This window comes from Callithrix jacchus, chromosome 2 (genome assembly GCF_049354715.1).
Source record: "Callithrix jacchus isolate 240 chromosome 2, calJac240_pri, whole genome shotgun sequence".
Taxonomy (NCBI): domain Eukaryota; kingdom Metazoa; phylum Chordata; class Mammalia; order Primates; family Cebidae; genus Callithrix; species Callithrix jacchus.
The window spans coordinates 132,688,105-132,706,460 of NC_133503.1; the positions used below are offsets into that span (position 1 = coordinate 132,688,105).

Genomic DNA, 18,356 nt, shown 5'->3' on the forward strand with positions numbered 1-18,356 from the left:
AGGCAACAACAACAACAAAAATGAATCATTCATTTGCATCACTCATTTACTCATTTCTTTCTTCAACTAGTAGTTACTACAGGCAAATCACAGCCTGACACTTGGCACAAGACCTTTGAAATATTTAAAAATAATACATGTGGCTGTTTCTAACAGTTTGCCTATACTTACTAGTAGTGTCTGAGCTTTTAGACTAGGTAAAACAGATTGCCATATACCATTCTCAAGAGTATGTGTGCTTTCCACAAAACGGGGTTGGAAAATATGCGAAGTCATTGATTTGACATGTGACCATGCTACTTCAGTCCTATGTCACATCTCCCCAGCATTGTTATCTTTGATCTTTGGGAAAGTGCTAATCCACCATGTATAATGATCATATTTTTTTCTCTTCTCTTCCATTTCCTTTCTTTTCTCTTTTTTTTTCTTTTTGAGACAGAGTCTCACTCTGTTACTCAGGCTAGAGTGCAATGGTGCAGTCTTGGCTCACTGCAACCTCCGCCTCCTGGGCTCAAGCCATTCTCCTGCCTTAGCCTCCCAAGTAGCTGGAACTACAAGTGTGCACCATCACACTTGGCTAATTTTTGTATTTTTAGTAGAGACAGGATTTTTACCATGTTGGCCAGGCTGATCTTGAACTCCTGACCTCAAGTGATCCAGCCACTTCAGCCTCCCAAAGTGCTGGGATTACGGGCATGAGTCACTGCACCCAGCCAATGATCATACTTTTTCATGTGTATCTTCTTTTCCCAAAGCTTATTTATATACCAGTAAATCAAACTGTGGTACAACACTGCTTTTTCATTTGATTCTGATTCTACATAATAATTTCCCATTTGAAACAACAATTATTTTATCAAGAAGAAACAGCTGCAAACACAGCAATTCCTCTGAACTACCATTAACTGAATGTTCCCTGCTGTCAAGCCAGCTGCTTAGCTATGAGTACTGAGCTAGGAAGCAGGGAGATGAGCCGGCTGGCTGCACTGCCCTGAGGTGGGGGTCCTGGGCCCAGCCCTTCTGCTGTGCGCTGCAGCACTAGAGAAAAAATGCCCTTCCCATCACTCTCTGCCTTTGACCCTATTCTTCCTGGACCTCCTGCCCCAACTTCTTCAGTAAGTTCTCAGAAGCCAGTTGCATCATCTGAGTTCTATTGTCCATATTTATTATTCCAGAAAATTGTAGTGTTATAAAAAGTTATACAGGGTCAAAATTATTAATGTATGTGTGTTCACAGCTTCTTTCCCTCCCCTGTCAAGCTAAGTGAAATTATGGAGCTGCTCTGATCATCCTCTAGGTATTTTTCCATTTATCTTTCTCACAGGCCTTATTAGAGACACAGGGATAGGGGAAGAAAGCCTTGAGCAGCCAAGACTGGATTGTGGTGGCAGTTTTAGGTTAGTAGTTGACAGTGAGGAGAGGAACTTTTCAGGATTAACTACTTCCATATAAAAAATAATTGAGGCTGGGTGTGGTGGCTTATGCCTAGAATCCCAGCACTTTGGGAGGCTGAGGTGGAGTGATCACGAGGTCAAGATCAAGACCATCCTGGCCAACATGGTGAAACCCCGTCTCTACTAAAAATTAAAAAATTAGCTGGGCATGGTTGTGTGTGCCTGTAATCCCAGCTACTCCAGAGGCTGAGACAGGAGGATCGCTTGAACCCAGGAGGCAGAGGTTGCAGTGAGCCGAGATCACACCACTGTACTCCAGCCTGACAACAGTGAGACTCCATCTCAAAATAGTAATAATAATAATAATAATAGAGAATGTAGAGGTTGTAGACAGAGGATATTTCAATATGTTAGCTGTGCCTGCAATAAGTAATGAGAATTATGAAGATAAAAATAACAGGTAAATGTTTTGAACTAGGGAAGGAAGAGGATGGAGATATGAGTAGGAGTGTGAGGATGTTAATGCTCTTATCTTTCAAAGTAAGGAGTCATTGATAATACACACAATGGAAACATCGCTTTATAAAAAGTGCAACAATGCAGTCTTTTCATATTTTGGAGTATTTATAATTCTTGAGGAAATAATGTATCTTGTGGTAGAGGAATATTTATTTGAAGTTCAATCATTCCTTCAATTTCTCTTCTATTAAATTCAAGTAAGTTTAATTTTAAGATGTTTATATAAATGGCATGACCCCATGCTTATAAAGGTATTCTTTCTATCTGTATGTATGCTTAGAAGAACGTGCATATATACACAGTCTAAAGCTAATGTATATTATTCTAAAGCTAATCATGTTAATTTCTGGGTGGTAGACTAGAAGTGATTTTTAAACTTTTATTTTTGTGCAATTCTGTTATTTGAATTCCTGTAAGTCTGGGAGTAAACTAATTTTTCTTTTAAAAATATGAAAACATGCTAATATAATAATAGCGATTGGTTTTAGATGGTGTGAATATGGACGATAATGATGATAATATTGATTATTACGATGATATTGATGATTTTTGAGACAGGGTCTCACCATGTTGCCCAGGCTGGAGTGCAGTGGCTAATCACAAGCTTCGCCACAGCACACTACAGCCTGCAATTCCTTGGCTCAAGTGAGTCTCCTGACTCTTCTTCCCAAATAGGAGGGACTACAGGCACATGGCAACTATTATTTTTCTTTGTGCTTTTCTGTATTTTCTAACTTTCCAATAATAAAAATTGTAACATAAAGTAATACAATATTGCCATTATGCTTTCCATGTTAATATTTACTTATTCCATGGCAGCTTTATGAAGATAATAATAGTAAAGCATGTTTTTACATAGAATCTTTCAACCAAAATTGATTTTTACAGACAGGCATAAAAAGTACCATGGTCCAATATAAATCATTATTTGTCTAAAGATTAGCATAGGCAGACTTAAAGAAATAGCAGCAATAATTGCTGTGTCTAAGGAAAAAACTCTTAGGATGGCACACTTGGTCCACGAGGAAGAGAACTGGAATTTGAGGGGATTTCAGAATGCCCAATACTGCAACAATCAAAGAAAGGATGAATAATAAATGACTAACAAAATCAAATATCTAATGTGTAATATATACAAGTAACCATTTTAATGCCTCAGGACTCTTTCCTATAAAATAGACATAATGATTTCCTTCTAGATTAAGTAACATTAGGAAGTTGAGAGAGTGCCACATGGTGAAACGCAGGTTCTCAGGATAGGGGTGTTATTATTCAAGAACAGTGCTGTTATGAGCAGTAATCACTTTCAGATCTTGATGAAACGTGGTTCAGAATCTGCTGTCTTCCATGAATTAACATTCTGAATTGTTAATATATTATTTCCAAAACATAATGTAAATGTATGCAAATGGAATGCAAATACATAAATAGAAAAAAATCAGTTTTCTTTATATTCTCCTCTACTCTTTTTTCTTTCTTCAGTCATTAAAAAAAATTCTATTTTCTCATTTTTTTCATTATTTTTTCCTTACAGATTCGTTTCTTTCTACCTCTTTTTAACCAGTATCTCTCTCTTAAGTAAATGTGCACTTTTTTCTGGTTTTCTTTTAAATATTCATCTCTGTAGAAACCTCACTAAAATTGAACATAATTAGTTTGTATGAAACCTCTGTGTAACATTGTTTGCTAGAATGAAAGATTCCTGGAAAACCATCCACTCCAATACTGTCTAGACGGAAAATTGACTCTCAGACTCCCACTCCCACAGATAACCTACAAGCAGTGTTGTGGCTTTGGTCTCCCTAACCCCTGCCACATAGCCTCACCCTCAAACACACACCTAGTACCACTCCCCTCCTTCAGTGAACTACCGTTCTTGCAAATGTGCTCTCCTCTTGTCCAGTCTCTGTGCTCTCTCACAGCTGCAAGATTAAGTTTTTCAAAAGCTAATCTGGCCCGTTTGCAGCCTCGTTTTAAAATCCTTGAATAGCTCCCTATTATCTACAGAATTAAGTCCAAGCAAATGGCACAGTAAACCCTTTATTATCAGACACCTATCTATTTCTCTAAGCCCCATTAGTCTTGAAATCACCCTCTCATCTCCTATACTAAGCAATTTCAGTCCCCCTAAAACACTCTGGCACTGTGCAATTAATAGATGTAGGTCTTTGCTTATACTTTTCCCTCTGCCAACCACCAATTCATCTTTTAAGATTAGTTTCAGGCTGGGTGTGGTGGCTTATGTAATCCCAGCACTTTGGGAGTCCAAGGTGGGTGGATCACTGTAGGTCAGGAGTTTGAGACCAATCTGGCCAACATGGTGAAACTCCATCTCTACTAAAAATATAAAAATTAGCCAGATGTAGGCCAGGCGTGATGGCCTGTGCCTGTAATCCCAGCATTTTGGGAGGCGGAGGTGGATGGATCATGAAATCAGGAGTTCAAGATCAGCCTGGCCAAGATGGTAAAACCCTGTCTCTATTAAAAATACAAAAATTAGCCAGGCACGATGGCAGGTGCCTGTAATTCCAGTTACTCAGGAGGCTGAGGCAGGACAATCACTTGAACCCCGGTGGAGGTTGCAGTGAGCCGAGATCATGCTACTGAACTCTAGCCTGGGAAACAGAGCACAACCCCGTTTCAAAAAAAAAAAAAAAAATTAACCAGGTGTGCTGGCACACACCTGTAATCCCAGCTACTTCCTGAGGCAGGAGAATCACTTGAACCCAGGTGTTGGAGGTTGCAGTGAGCCGAGATTGTGTCACTGAACTCCAGCTCGGGTGACATAGTGAGACCCTTTCTCAAAAAAAAAAAAAGAGAAAGAAAAATTAGTTTCAAAGGAATATATGAAGTAGAAACTAGAACAGTAAGTTTTCCACTATCTGATCATCAAAATGTTCAACAATTGACAACATTCTCACTGGGTATAGGTTCAGGGAAACAGGCAGTCTTCAACCAAATTGGTGGGATTATATGTTGCTACATGGGTTTTGAAAGACAATGTGACAGTATTTATCATAATTGTAATTTAATTATTCCACTCAGGTATGTAGTCTACAGACATACACATGTACATAGAGATGTCTGTAGGTGTTCATTCCAGCATTTATAATAGTGCAAATTTGGAAAAAAATTCTAAATTTTTATCCATAGGGGATTGGCTAAAAAAAAAAAAGTATTTCCAATTCCTGGATTTTGATATAGAAGAACTGTAATGAGCTGAGTGTGACGGTGCATGCCTGTAATCCCAGCACTTTGGGAGGCTAAGGCAGGTGGATCATGAAGTCAGAGACCAGCCTGACCAATATGGTGAAACCTCATCTCTACTAAAAATACAAAAATTAGCTGGGCATGGTGGCATGCTCCTGTAATCCCAGTTACTCAGGAGGCTGAGGCAGGAGCATGACTTGAATAGGGTGGAGGGGGTGGGGGTGCTAGGGGGCACAGAGAGTGCAGTGAGCCAACGCCACTGCACTCCAGCCTGGGAGACAGAGAGAGCAAGACTCTGTCTCAAAAAAAGAAAAAAACCAAACAAACAGTAAAACAAAGAAGAACTATAATGAAACAATCCCTATGATAAACTGTTAAGTAAAATAAAAAATGGAAAACAATATTTATTTTATTGTTTGTATGTAATTACTATGAATAAAAATGTACATATATACATACACAAAGGCATATAAACATGGGTAGATGTACAAAAAAAGTTCTACATACATACAAAGTGTTAAAAGTACTACCTCTGGACGTCAGATCCAAGATGGCCCTTTAGGAGCAGCTCCCAGTGAAAGCACAGAGGGTGAGTGGATGCTGCATTTTCAGAAAGATCTTTATTGCCCACAGACCAGGAGATTCCCAGGCGGAGGAGCCCCATGGGTCGCCAGCATGGCTGTTTTGGCCAGCACGGCTGTTTTGACCACCGTGGCTGTTTAGCCAATGCCCCAGCACGGCAGTTCTTTGTACAAAATACACTGGTCTGGTTGCCCTTTTAAGCTGGCAATTGGAGCTCCAGGAAGGCAGATTCGCCCATTCATCTGATTAAACAGGGAGCCAGGCCAGGAGATTCCCGGACAGCACCATTGTTTCAGCCGGTGCAGTGGGTCGCCACATGGGAAATCACACAGATCCCAGCGCCCTTTCAGCGGGCGACTGGAACACTTGCGAGAGAGTCAACTATTCAACTTAAAAAAAAAGACTCTGAGGCCGGGCGCGGTGGCTCAAGCCTATAATCCCAGCACTTTGGGAGGCCAAGGCGGGTGGATCACAAGGTCAAGAGATCGAGACCATCTTGGTCAACATGGTGAAACCCTGTCTCTACTAAAATTACAAAAAACTAGCTGGGCACGGTGGTGCATGCCTGTAATCCCAGCTGCTCGGGAGGCTGAGGCAGGAGAATTGCCTGAACCCAGGAGGCGGAGATTGCGGTGAGCCGAGATCGCGCCATTGCACTCCAGCCTGGGTAACAAGAGCGAAACTCTGTCTCAAAAAAAAAAAATAGACTCTGAGGCAGGGAGCCAGGTGATCGGGCTTGGCAGGTCTCACACCCACAAAAACAGCAATTGGAAATGCTTGGGGTTGAGAGTTTCATGGCAAGCACAGCTGAACTCGGGATGGCCCAGCTCTGTGGGGGAGGGGCGTCCACCATTACTGAGGCAATCCACCCCTACGGAGGTAGTCCACCATTGCTGAGGCAACCCGCCATTGCAGAGGCAACCCGCCATAACAGAGAGAGTCTGCCATTACAGAGGTGTGCCACCATTGCCCAGCAGTTCTAACCACACCCATATAAACAGGACTGTAGGGAAGTTCACATGGCAGCAGGACAGAGCCCACAGCAGCTCAGCAAAGCCTCTGCAGGCAGACAGTGACTAGGCTGCCTCCTTGCCGGGCAGGGCAGCCCAGAAAAAAAAAGGCAGCAGCACAACAGATACTCATAAATAAAGCCCTAACGCCCTGGGAAAGAGCACCTGGGGAAAAAAAAGCGGATTTATGAGTTCTGCTGCAGCAGACTTAAACGTACCTGCCTAGCAGCTCTGAATGAACGACGGAGCTCACAGCTCAGCACTTGAGCTCCTATAAAGAACAGACTGTCTCCTCAAGCAGCTCCCTGTATATCCAAAGAGTCACCTCACAAAGGACTGTTCAGACTGACATTTGGCCGGCATCATTCTGGGACAAAGATAGCAGAAGAGGAAACTGGTAGCAACCCTTACTGTTCTGCAGCTGCTACAGGTGATCCCCAGGCAAGCAGGGCCTGGAGTGGACCTCAGCAGTCCTATAGAAAAGGGGCCAGACTGTTAGAAGGAAAACTAAGAAACAGAAATAACTTCATCATCAACAATCTGGACGTCCACTCAGAGACCCAATCTGAAAATCAGCAACTACACAGATGACAGGTGGATAAATCCACAAAGATGGGAAGAAACCAGCGCAAAAAGGAGGAAAACACCCAAAACCAGAACACCTTGCCTCCTACAAGGGATCACACTCCTCACCAGCAAGGGAAAAAAGCTGGATGGAGAATTAGTGTGACAAAATGATAGAATCAAAATTCAGAAGGTGGGTAATGAGAAACTTCTGTGAGCTAAAAGAACATGTTCTAACTCAATGCAAAGAAATGAAGAACCTTGAAAAAAGATTAGATGAAATGATAACAAGAATGGACAACTTAGAGAGAAATATGAGTGAATTGATGGAGCTGAAAAACACAACACGAGAACTTCACAAAGCATGCATAAGTTTCAACAGCCGAATTGACCAAGCAGAAGAAAGGATATCAGAGGTCGAAGATCAACTCAATGAATTAAAATGAGAAGGCAAGATTAGAGAAAAAAAAGTGCAAAAAGGAATGAATAAAGTCTCCAAGAAATGTGGGACAATGTGAAGAGACCTAATCTACGTTTGATAGGTATACCTGAATGTGAACGAAGAGAATGAATCCAAGCTGGAAAATACTCTTCAGTATATTATCCAGGAAAACTTCCCCAACTTAGCAAGGCAGGCCAATATTCAAGTTCAGGAAATACAGAGAACACCACAAAGATATTCCTCAAGAAGAGTAACCCCAAGGCACATAATTGTCAGATTCATCAGGGTTGAAATGAGGGAGAAAATGCTAAGAGCAGCCAGAGAGAAAGGTCAGGTTACCCACAAAGGAAAGCCCATCAGACTCACAGCAGATCTCTTGGCAGAAACCCTACAAGCCAGAAGAGAGTGGGAGCCAATATTCAACATACTTAAAGAAAAGAACTTTCAACCCAGAATTTCATATCCAGCCAAACTGAGCTTCATAAGTGAAGGAAAAATAAAATCCTTTGCGAATAAGCAAGTACTCAGAGATTTTGTCAACACCAGGCCTGCTTTACAAGAGCTCCTGAAAGAGGCACTACACATAGAAAGGAACAACCAGTACCAGCCACTCCAAAAACATACCAAATGCTAAAATGGATCAACAAAATGAAGAATCTGCATCAACTAACGGGCAAAACAGCCAGCTAGCATCAAAATGGCAGGATCAAATTCACACATAACAATATTAATCCTAGTAAATGGGCTAAATGCACCAATCAAAAGACACAGACTGACAAATTGGATAAAAAGCCAAAACCCATCAGTGTGCTGTATCCATGAAACCCATCTCACATGCAAGGATACACAAAGGCTCAAAATAAAGGGATGGAGGAAGATTTACCAAGTGAATGGAGAGCAAAAAAAGCAGGAGTTGCAATTCTGGTCTCTGATAAAATTGACTTTAAAGCAACAAAGATCAAAAGAGACAGAGAAGGACATTACATAATGGTAAAGGGATCGATACAACAAGAAGAGCTAACGATCTTAAATATATACAGACCCAATACAGGAGCACCCAGATACATAAGGCAAGTTCTTAATAACTTACAAAGAGACTTAGACTCCCACACAATAATAGTGGGAGACTTTAACACCCCATTGTCAATATTAGACAGATCAACCAGACAAAAAATTAACAGGGATATCCAGGACTTGAACTCAGACCTGGAACAAGCAAACCTGATAGACATTTACAGAACTCTCCACCCCAAATCCACAGAATATACATTCTTCTCAGCACCACATCACACCTACTCTAAAATTGACCACATAATTGGAAGTAAATCACTCCTCAGCAAATGCAAAAGAATGGAAATCATAACAAACAGTCTCTCAGACCACAGTGCAATCAAGTTAGAACTCAGAATTCAGAAACCAACTCAGAACCGCACAGCTTCATGAAAACTGAACAACTGGCTTTTGAATGTTGTCTGGATAAACAATGAAATGAAGGCAGAAATAAAGAAGTTCTTCGAAACCAACGAGAATGAAGACACAACATACCAGAATCTCTGGGACACATTTAAAGCAGTCTCTAGAGGAAAATATATGGCAATAAGTGCCCACATGAGAAGAGTGGAGAGATCCAAAATGGACACCCTATCATCAAAATTGAAAGAGCTAGAGGAGCAAGATCAAAAAAACCCAAAACCTAGCGGAAGACAAGAAATAACTAAATCAGAGCAGAACTGAAGGAGATAGAGACACGAAAAACCCTTCAAAAAATCAATAAATCCAAGAGCTGTTTTTTTTAAAAGATCAACAAAATAGACAGACCACTAGCCAGATTAATGAAAAAGAAAAGAGAGAACAACCAAATAGATGCAATAAAAAATGATAAAGGAGAAATACCACAGATTCCACAGAAATTCAAACCATCATCAGAGAATATTACAAACAACTCTATGCACTTGAACTAGTAAACCTGGAAGAAATGGATAAATTCCTGGACACTTGCCGCCTCCCAAGCCTAAATTAGGAAGAAGTCAAAACCATGAATAGACCAATAACAAGATCTGAAGTTGAGGCAGCAATTAAGAGCCTACCACACACAAAAAAGCCCAGGTCCAGATGGGTTCACAGCCGAATTCTACCAGGCACACAAAGAGGAACTGTTACCATTCCTTCTGAAACTATTCCAAATAATCCAAAAAGAGGGAATCCTTCCCAAATCATTTTATGACACCAACATCATCCTGATACCAAAACCCAGCAGAGACTCAAAAGAAAAGAAAACTTCAGGCCAATATCCATGACGAACATAGAAACATGCAAAAATCTTCAATAATATACTGGCTAGCCGATTGCAACAGCACATCAAAAAGCTTATCCACCATGATCAAGTAGGATACATCCCAGGGATGCAAGGCTGGTTCAACATATGCAAGTCCATAAATGTAATTTACTACATAAACAGAACCAAAAAAAAAAAAAAAACACATGATGATCTTAATTGATGCAGAGAACACCTTTGACAAAATTCAACAGCCCTTTATGCTAAAAACCCTCAATAAACTCGGTATTGATGGAATGTATCTCAAAATAATAAAAGCTATTTACAACAAACCAACAGCCAATATCATACTGAATGGGCTAAAACTGGAAGCATTCCCTTTGAAATCTGGCACTAGACAAGGATGCCCTCTCTCACCACTCGTATTCAATATAGTACTGGAAGTTCTAGCCAGAGCAATCAGGCAAGAAAAAGAAATAAAGGGTATTCAAATAGGAAAGGAGGAAGCCAAATTGTCTCTATTTGCAGACAACATGATAGTATATCTAGATGACCCCATCATCTCAGCCCAAAATCTCCTGAAACTGTTAAGCAACTTCAGCAAAGTCTCAGGATACAAAATCAATGTGCAAAAATCACAAGCATTCCTATACACCAATAACAGACTTAAAGAGAGCCAAATCAAGAACAAACTGCCATTCACAATTGCTACAAAGAGAATAAAATACCTAGGAATACAACTAACAAGGAACGTAAAGGACCTCTTCCAGGAGAAGTACAAACCACTGCTCAACGAAATAAGAGATGACACAAACAGATGGAGAAACATTCCATGTTCATGGTGAGGAAGAATCAATATCGTGAAAATGGCCATACTGCCCAAAGTAATTTAAAGACTCAATGCTATCCCCATCAAGCTACCAATGACCTTCTTCACAGAACTGGAAAAGACCACCTTAAACTTCATATGGAACCAAAAGAGAGCCCCCATAGCCAAGTCAATTCTAAGCAAAAAGAACACAGCAGGAGGCATCACACTACCAGACTTCAAACTATACTACAAGGCTACAGTAATCAAAACAGCATGGTACTGGTACCAAAAAAAAGACATAGACCAATGGAACAAAACAGAGGCAACAGAGGCAACACAACATATCTACAGCCATACAATCTTTGATTAACTTGACAAAAACAAGCAATGGGGAAAGGATTCACTGTTTAATAAATGGTGCTGGGAAAACTGGTTAGCTATGTGCAGAAAGCAGACACTGGACCCCTTCCTGACACCTTACACTAAAATTAACTCCAGATGGATTAAAGACTTAAACATAAGTCCTAACACCATAAAAACCCTAGACGAAAATCTAGGCAAAACCATTCAGGACACAGGAGTAGGCAAGGACTTCATGACCAAAACACCAAAAGCATTGGCATCAAAAGCCAAAATAGACAAATGGGACCTAATCAAACTCCACAGCTGCTGCATGGCAAAAGAAACAGTCATTAGAGTGAATCGGCAACCAACAGAATGGGAAAAAATTTTTGCAGTGTACCCATCTGACAAAGGGATGATATCCAGAATTCACAAAGAACTCAAACAGATTTACAAGAAAAAAACAAACAAGCCCATTCAAAAGTGGGAAAAGGATATGAACAGACACTTTACAAAAGAAGACATACATGAGGCCAATGAACATATGAAAAAATGCTCATCATCACTGGTCATTAGAGAAATGCAAATCAAAACTACATTGAGATACCATCTTATGCCAGTTACAATGGCAATCATTAAAAAATCTGGAGACAACAGATGCTGGAGAGGATGTGGAGAAATAGGAACACTTTTACACTGTTGGTGGGAGTGTAAATTAGTTCAACCATTGTGGAAGACAGTGTGGTGATTCCTCCAGGACCTACAAATTCCATTTGACCCAGCAATCCCATTACTGGGTATACATCCAAAGGACTATAAATCATTCTACTATAAGGACACATGCACACGAATGTTCACTGAAGCACTGTTTACAATAGCAAAGACCTGGAATCAGCCCAAATGCCCATCAATGATAGACTGGCAGGGAAAATGTGGCGCATATACACCATGGTATATTATGCAGCCATCAAAAACGATGAGTTTCTGTCCTTTGCAGGGACATGGATGAACCTGGAGAACATCATTCTCAGCAAACTGACACAAGATCAGAAAATGAAATATCGCATGTTACCACTCATAGGTGGGTGTTGAACAATGAGAACACATGGACACAGGGAGGGGAGCACTACACACTGGGGTCTGTTGGGGGGAATAGGGGAGGGACAGTGGGGGGTGGGGAGTTGGGGAGAAATTGCATGGGGAGAAATGCCAGCTACAGGTGAAGGGGAGGAAGGCAGCAAATCACACTGCTATGTGTATACCTATGCAACTATCTTACATGTTCTTCACATGTACCCCGAAACCTAAAATGCAAAAAAAAAAAAAAACTTGTGGAAAAAAAAATACTACCTCTAAGTAGAAGACTAAGAGGAGCAGGGTAAAGAAAGACTTCTACAATTTATGTACTTTTGTATTTCAATATTTTACATAATTAAGATGCAGTCATACATAACTGTTAAGAAACATGTACACTATTATTATTATTATTATTATTATTATTTTGAGACAGAGTGTCACTCTGTCGTTCAGGCTGGAGTATAGTGGCATTATCTCAGCTCACTACAACCTCCACCTCTTGGGTTCAAGTGATTCTCCTGCCCAGATAATTTTTGTATATTTTTCACCCTGTTGGCCAAGCTGGTCTGGAACTCCTGATCTCTAGTTATCCGCCCACCTTAGCCTCCTAAAGTGCAGGGATTACAGGCTGTACACCATTTTTTAAAGTTTTGAGCAAGGTTTAGCCCAATGAAGAAGTGAGAGAGGGTGTTGTAGGAAGAAAGAACAATGAATAAGGAGGCAAAAGGACAAAGCTTCAGCATTTCCTCCTCTGTAGGCCTTCCTTCCCATGCTCATCCGTTCCTCTATTCACTGCTACTGCCTCAGGCCCCTCCAAATCCTGTAGGTATTCCTAATGCAGAAGTTATAACAAGTAATGTCACTTATCTATTTACAAATATGATTCCTCCAACTAGACTGTAAACTACTTGTAACCCTAGCTCCTAGGACATTGCCATGCAAAGAAAAGGCAGGCATCCAGGTAATTGATAAATGAGCAAATGAATTAATGAATGTATAGTAGATGGATGGATGTAGAGTCTTCTTCTTTTTTTTTTTTTTTGTAGAATGTGATTTATTTAAAGAGAGAGAAACAGGAGAAGGAGAGAGAAAGAAACAGCTAACTCTTACACTGAGTGAGAGAATCCAGAAAGATAGAATCCAGGAGAGGAAAGCAGCTTCCACACTGAGTGGAAGGGAACAGAAAGAGAGATGGAGTTTAGAAGGAGAAGATAGCCTTCCATGAGAGAGTGTGGAAGGGGACTCCAGAGGGAAAATCCAGGATAGAGAAAAGCAGCTTCCATGAAGGGAGTGTTTGTGGAAGGGTACCCAAACATGGAGTCCCAGATATAGAGTCTTCATTAGACAAGTTTGGTTGTAAAAGTGCAAAATAATTCCAATATACAGCACTGTCCACCCTTGTGTTGGGGTTAATGAGTCGGGGGTCAAAAATATTCTGAGTTAACACCAGCCCAAAGCTCTGTAATATTTAGTCACACGAATTCAAAAAGAGCAGCACTATAATGAAGACTCAAATACGACATTAAACATAAGCACTGATGGCATACTAAAATAAAGTATGGACTTGTGATTTCACGTAGCCTTTAATATACTTTTTACATCATTTATTACTGCTTCCACCACTCCATTATGTGGAGAATGATTCTCTAAATTGCACGTACATGTTCTGAAAGCTACGCTGAAATTTGTAGTACAAATGCTTTAATATTAAACATCTGAAATTTTATTTTATTTTTTTGCTCATTTAATTAGCTTAACCAATGAGGCTAATTACCAATGGTTTTCATTAAAATCTTGATAATTATTGTCCTGAAGTTTTCCTGCCAGGCACATAGTATGTGCTGGTTTCATTATTCATTTCCTAATATCCCTTAAGATAAATTTACAAATGATTTACATTTGGAAATCCCTTAGGTACTTTTTAACAAGAGATTGTTTTTTAACCCCTAAACCTCAAGAAAACCACCTCAGAAAGATCTTTACTGGTTACACCCTGTGCTTCTCTAAGAGCTACTGTCATAATGGGGTAAGTTTATTTCACATGTTATTAAGTGAAAAAACAGATATAGGATTTGTATGTTAAAACAGTTCCACCTCTCTTCTAATTGTGAAAACTTTGTTATGTGGGAAGATGATATTTTTTGGAATTTTGTTGTAGTCAAGATGAGTCAGCACATTTTGGTTATTACCATTTATGAGGCAACTACGAGTCTAGGCAGTGGCTTGCCTCCTCACTTAGTGCTTTATCTGGGAGTATTCAGGAAGTTGGGAAGACTAGATTCAAGTACTACTTTGTTCACACGAGAATTACCTCCATTTGAAAGACATTTGAATGTTAGGTATTTTTTTTTAGGAGTGATTGTTGGGGAAATTACCCCCTAGGGTGAGCTCCAGGTCAGACATGGGGGATGGAGTGGGATAGGAACAGTTGGTCAGCTCAAGGGGCAGTTTCAAAGGGGCTCAGGACCCAACTATATTGCATATGTATTGTTAGAGACAGAATGCTTGTTCTTAGGTACTGCAAGGAAAAGTCAGCATTCAGACAAAAATTTTTCTCAGCAAGGCGATTTTACTTTCTGCAGAAAGGGTACTACTTGCTAGCAGTCTTGCCATGAGAGTACAATGAACCAAGAAAAGGCAGGCATATTTATTCTTTATGCATTAAGTCTTTACTGCTGTGTCTGAGCTCTGTTGGTTGGAGCTAGACTTCACAATCTAAACTGAACTTGATTGGCTAACAACTTAAAACTTTTCTAAATTGGTAAAAGCAACGGAGAACAAAGGAAAAGAGGAAGTCTAAAAGAAAGGAAGAGGAAGTTGCTTGTGAAAGACTTAGAAAGTAATAAATATATTAGTTAAAGTTCAAGAACATAGCATGTACTATGTGCCTGTGAGCACATCTAGCACAAATATCATGGTTAAAGTACAAGGACATAGAATGCACTTATTCTTTTTATATCTAACAGCTACATAGGATAGGACTTAACAAAAAGTTAACTGACAAAAAGCAAGAAGGCTTTGAAGAAAGTTAGTCTTTAAAAGAAACTATTATTGCTAACATTTATTATTACTATTCTTTAACAAGAAGGGAAACTTTGAAGAGGAACTTTTACTTTCTTTTTTTTTTTACCACCCCCCCCCCCAGAACTTTTACTTCCTATATGTATATAAATTCTGTGTGAAGATTTAATTTCATTGGCCCTTTGGAGAAAGGGAATGCTGGAAAAAGAGTTTTTACTCTAGGCAGTAGGAACTTGCTCTTGGCAGCACTGCACAGTTCAAATCCTCCTTCATCAATAAGGTCTATCCCAATTATACTCCATCTTCTTTATTTCCTGATGCACAACAGTGCTGTCCAATAAACCTTCTGCCATCAGGACCCACTCCATAGCATGCTGGTCCCAGTGCCAGATAAAAATGCAGGACCTCTTGTTAAAAAGCTATTACAACTACTCAAGACAACAACAGCAAGGTATTAACCAAGCCTGGACCCTCCTAGGCTTGGAGCCCTTTGAAACTACACATCACATGTCCATGAAGCTGGCCCTGCCTGCAATGCTGGAATCGTTTTATGTGCACTATCCAGTATGGTAACCACTATACTAGCCACGTGTGGCTACTGAGCACTTGAAATATGGCCTATAATTGAGGAACTAAACTTTACTTCATTTTCACTGAAATTGCTGCATGTGGTTAGTGGCTACCATATTCAACAGTGTAGCACCAAATAGATTATAAATTGTTTGGGGTAATTTAGTCAATCTCACTGTTGTTCAGGTTTTGTCATCTGTAAAATGGTGTAATAATAGTACCTACCTCCCAGAGTTATTTTGTGAATTAGTTATCCTATCTAAAGTTCTCACAATTATACCTGGTATATAACAATTGTTAGCTTTAATATTTATTATTATAAACATAATCCATTTTTTTTTTGCAAGTATTTGCTCCTCTGGGAAAAATCCAGCAAGTTGTGGTAATTTGACATTGTCAAAGACTAGTTCAAACTGGGTGCGGTGACTCACACCTGTAATCCCAACACTTTGGGAAGCTGTGGTTGGTGAATCACTTGAGGTCAGGAGTTAGAGACTACACTGGCCAACATGGTGAAACCCCATTCTATTAAAAAATACAAAAATTAGCCAGGCATGGTGGCATGCTCCTGTAATCCCAGCAACTCAGGAAATTGAGTCAGGAGAATCGCTTGAACCTGTGAGGTAGAGGTTGCAATGAGCCAAGATCATATCACTGCACTCGGCCTGAGTGACAGAGCGAGACTCCTTCTCAAAAAAAAAGAAAAGAAAAAACCAAGACTGGTTCAGCCATGAGTATAAGCTGAGGTTGGCTAGAGGTTTCAGGAAAGATTTTGAGAATCTTGGTAAACTATAAATAATTCAAATGATACAGAACTGAATAAAATAAGAAGTAAAAGTGCCCTTAAGGCACACATTTAACATTTTACCTTTTGTGTGTGTAGTAGGGTCACTAGATAAAATACTAAGTGCTTCAATAAATTTGAATTTCGGGCTTCCGCCATCTTTTTAGCCTCAGTCGGACGGGTGCGGAGACGCTTCTGGAAGGCCGCGATGGCTGCGCAGGGAGAGCCCCAGGTCCAGTTTAAACTTGTATTGGTTGGTGATGGTGGTACCGGAAAAACTTTTGTTAAACGTCATTTGACTGGTGAATTTGAGAAGTATGTAGCCACCTTGGGTATTGAGGTTCATCCCCTAGTGTTCCACACTAACAGAGGACCTATTAAGTTCAATGTGTGGGACATGGCTGGCCAGGAGAAATTCGACGGACTGAGAGATGGCTATTATATCCAAGCCCAGTGTGCCATCATGTTTGATGTAACATCCAGAGTTACTTACAAAAATGTGCCTAACTGGGATAGAGATCTGGTGTGAGTGTGTGAGAACATCCCCATCATGTTATGTGGCAACAAAGTGTACATTAAGGACAGGAAAGTGAAGGCAAAATCCGTTGTCTTCCACCTAAAGAAGAATCTTCAGTACAATGACATTTCTGCCAAAAGTAACTACAACGTTGAAAAGCCCCTCCTCTGGCTTGCTAGGAAGCTCATTGGAGACCCTAATTTGGAATTTGCTGCCATGCTTGCTCTTGCCCCACTGGAGGTTGTCATGGACCCAGCTTTGGCAACGCGGTATGTGCACGACTTAGAGGTTGCTCAAACCACTGCTCTCGCGGATGAGGATGATGACCTGTGAGAAGGAAGCAGGAGCCCAGCGTCAGAAGTCTAGTTTTATAGGCAGCTGTCCTGTGATGTCAGCGGTGCAGCGTGTGTGCCACCTCATTATTATCTAGCTAAGCGGAACATGTGCTTCATCTGTGGGATGCTGAAGGAGATGAGTGGGCTTCTGAATGAATATGGCAGTTTAAAATATACCTTCATTGTTTGGACCTGCATGTTTAGCTGTTTGGAACACAGTTGGTTCCTTGAGTTTCATATATGAGACTGCTGCAGTCACAACATAATATTTAGTGGTGAAATCTTGTTTGTTACTGTCATTCCCATTCCTTTTCATTTAGAATCAGAATAAAGTTGTATTTCAAACATCTAAAAAAAAAAAGAAAATTTGAATTTCAGATAAACAATAAATAATTTCTTAGCATAAATTTGTCCCAAGTGTTGCATGGAACATACTTATACTAATGAATTATTCATTAATTATCCAAAATTCAAATTTAATTGTGTGTCCTATATTTTTATTTATCAAATTGGACAAGCCTAGATATATGGCTCCCAAAACCAATTATGTTGTAATTTCTCTGAACTCACCGAGCCTGGGCTAATTCATAATCCATGTAAAATCTGACAGAGGAAAATTATCGTCCCATTCTCCCTTATATACTATTAAACCAGGAACAGGGAGCACTTTGTTTATGAAATGGCTGTTGAATCGGATTGTCCCAGAGGTTTAATATAGAGTAGTGGTTAGGAACATAGGCAGTAGAATCAGACTTTCTAGGTTGGAATCTTAACTCTGTTTCCAACTGGGTGACCTCATGCAAGGTACTTTGGTTTCTTCCTCAGTATAAAGGGCAATAATTATAACCTATATCTCAGATGCTGCTGTAAAAGGTAAATTAGTTAACATAACTGAAAGTTCTT

General features: G+C 40.0%; 1 pseudogene; it reads left to right on the forward strand.

The window, feature by feature from the left end:
- Window positions 1-16,798: 16,798 nt before the first annotated feature.
- LOC100396727 (GTP-binding nuclear protein Ran pseudogene) lies at window positions 16,799-17,630 on the forward strand (annotated as a pseudogene).
- The last annotated feature ends 726 nt before the right edge of the window (window positions 17,631-18,356 follow it).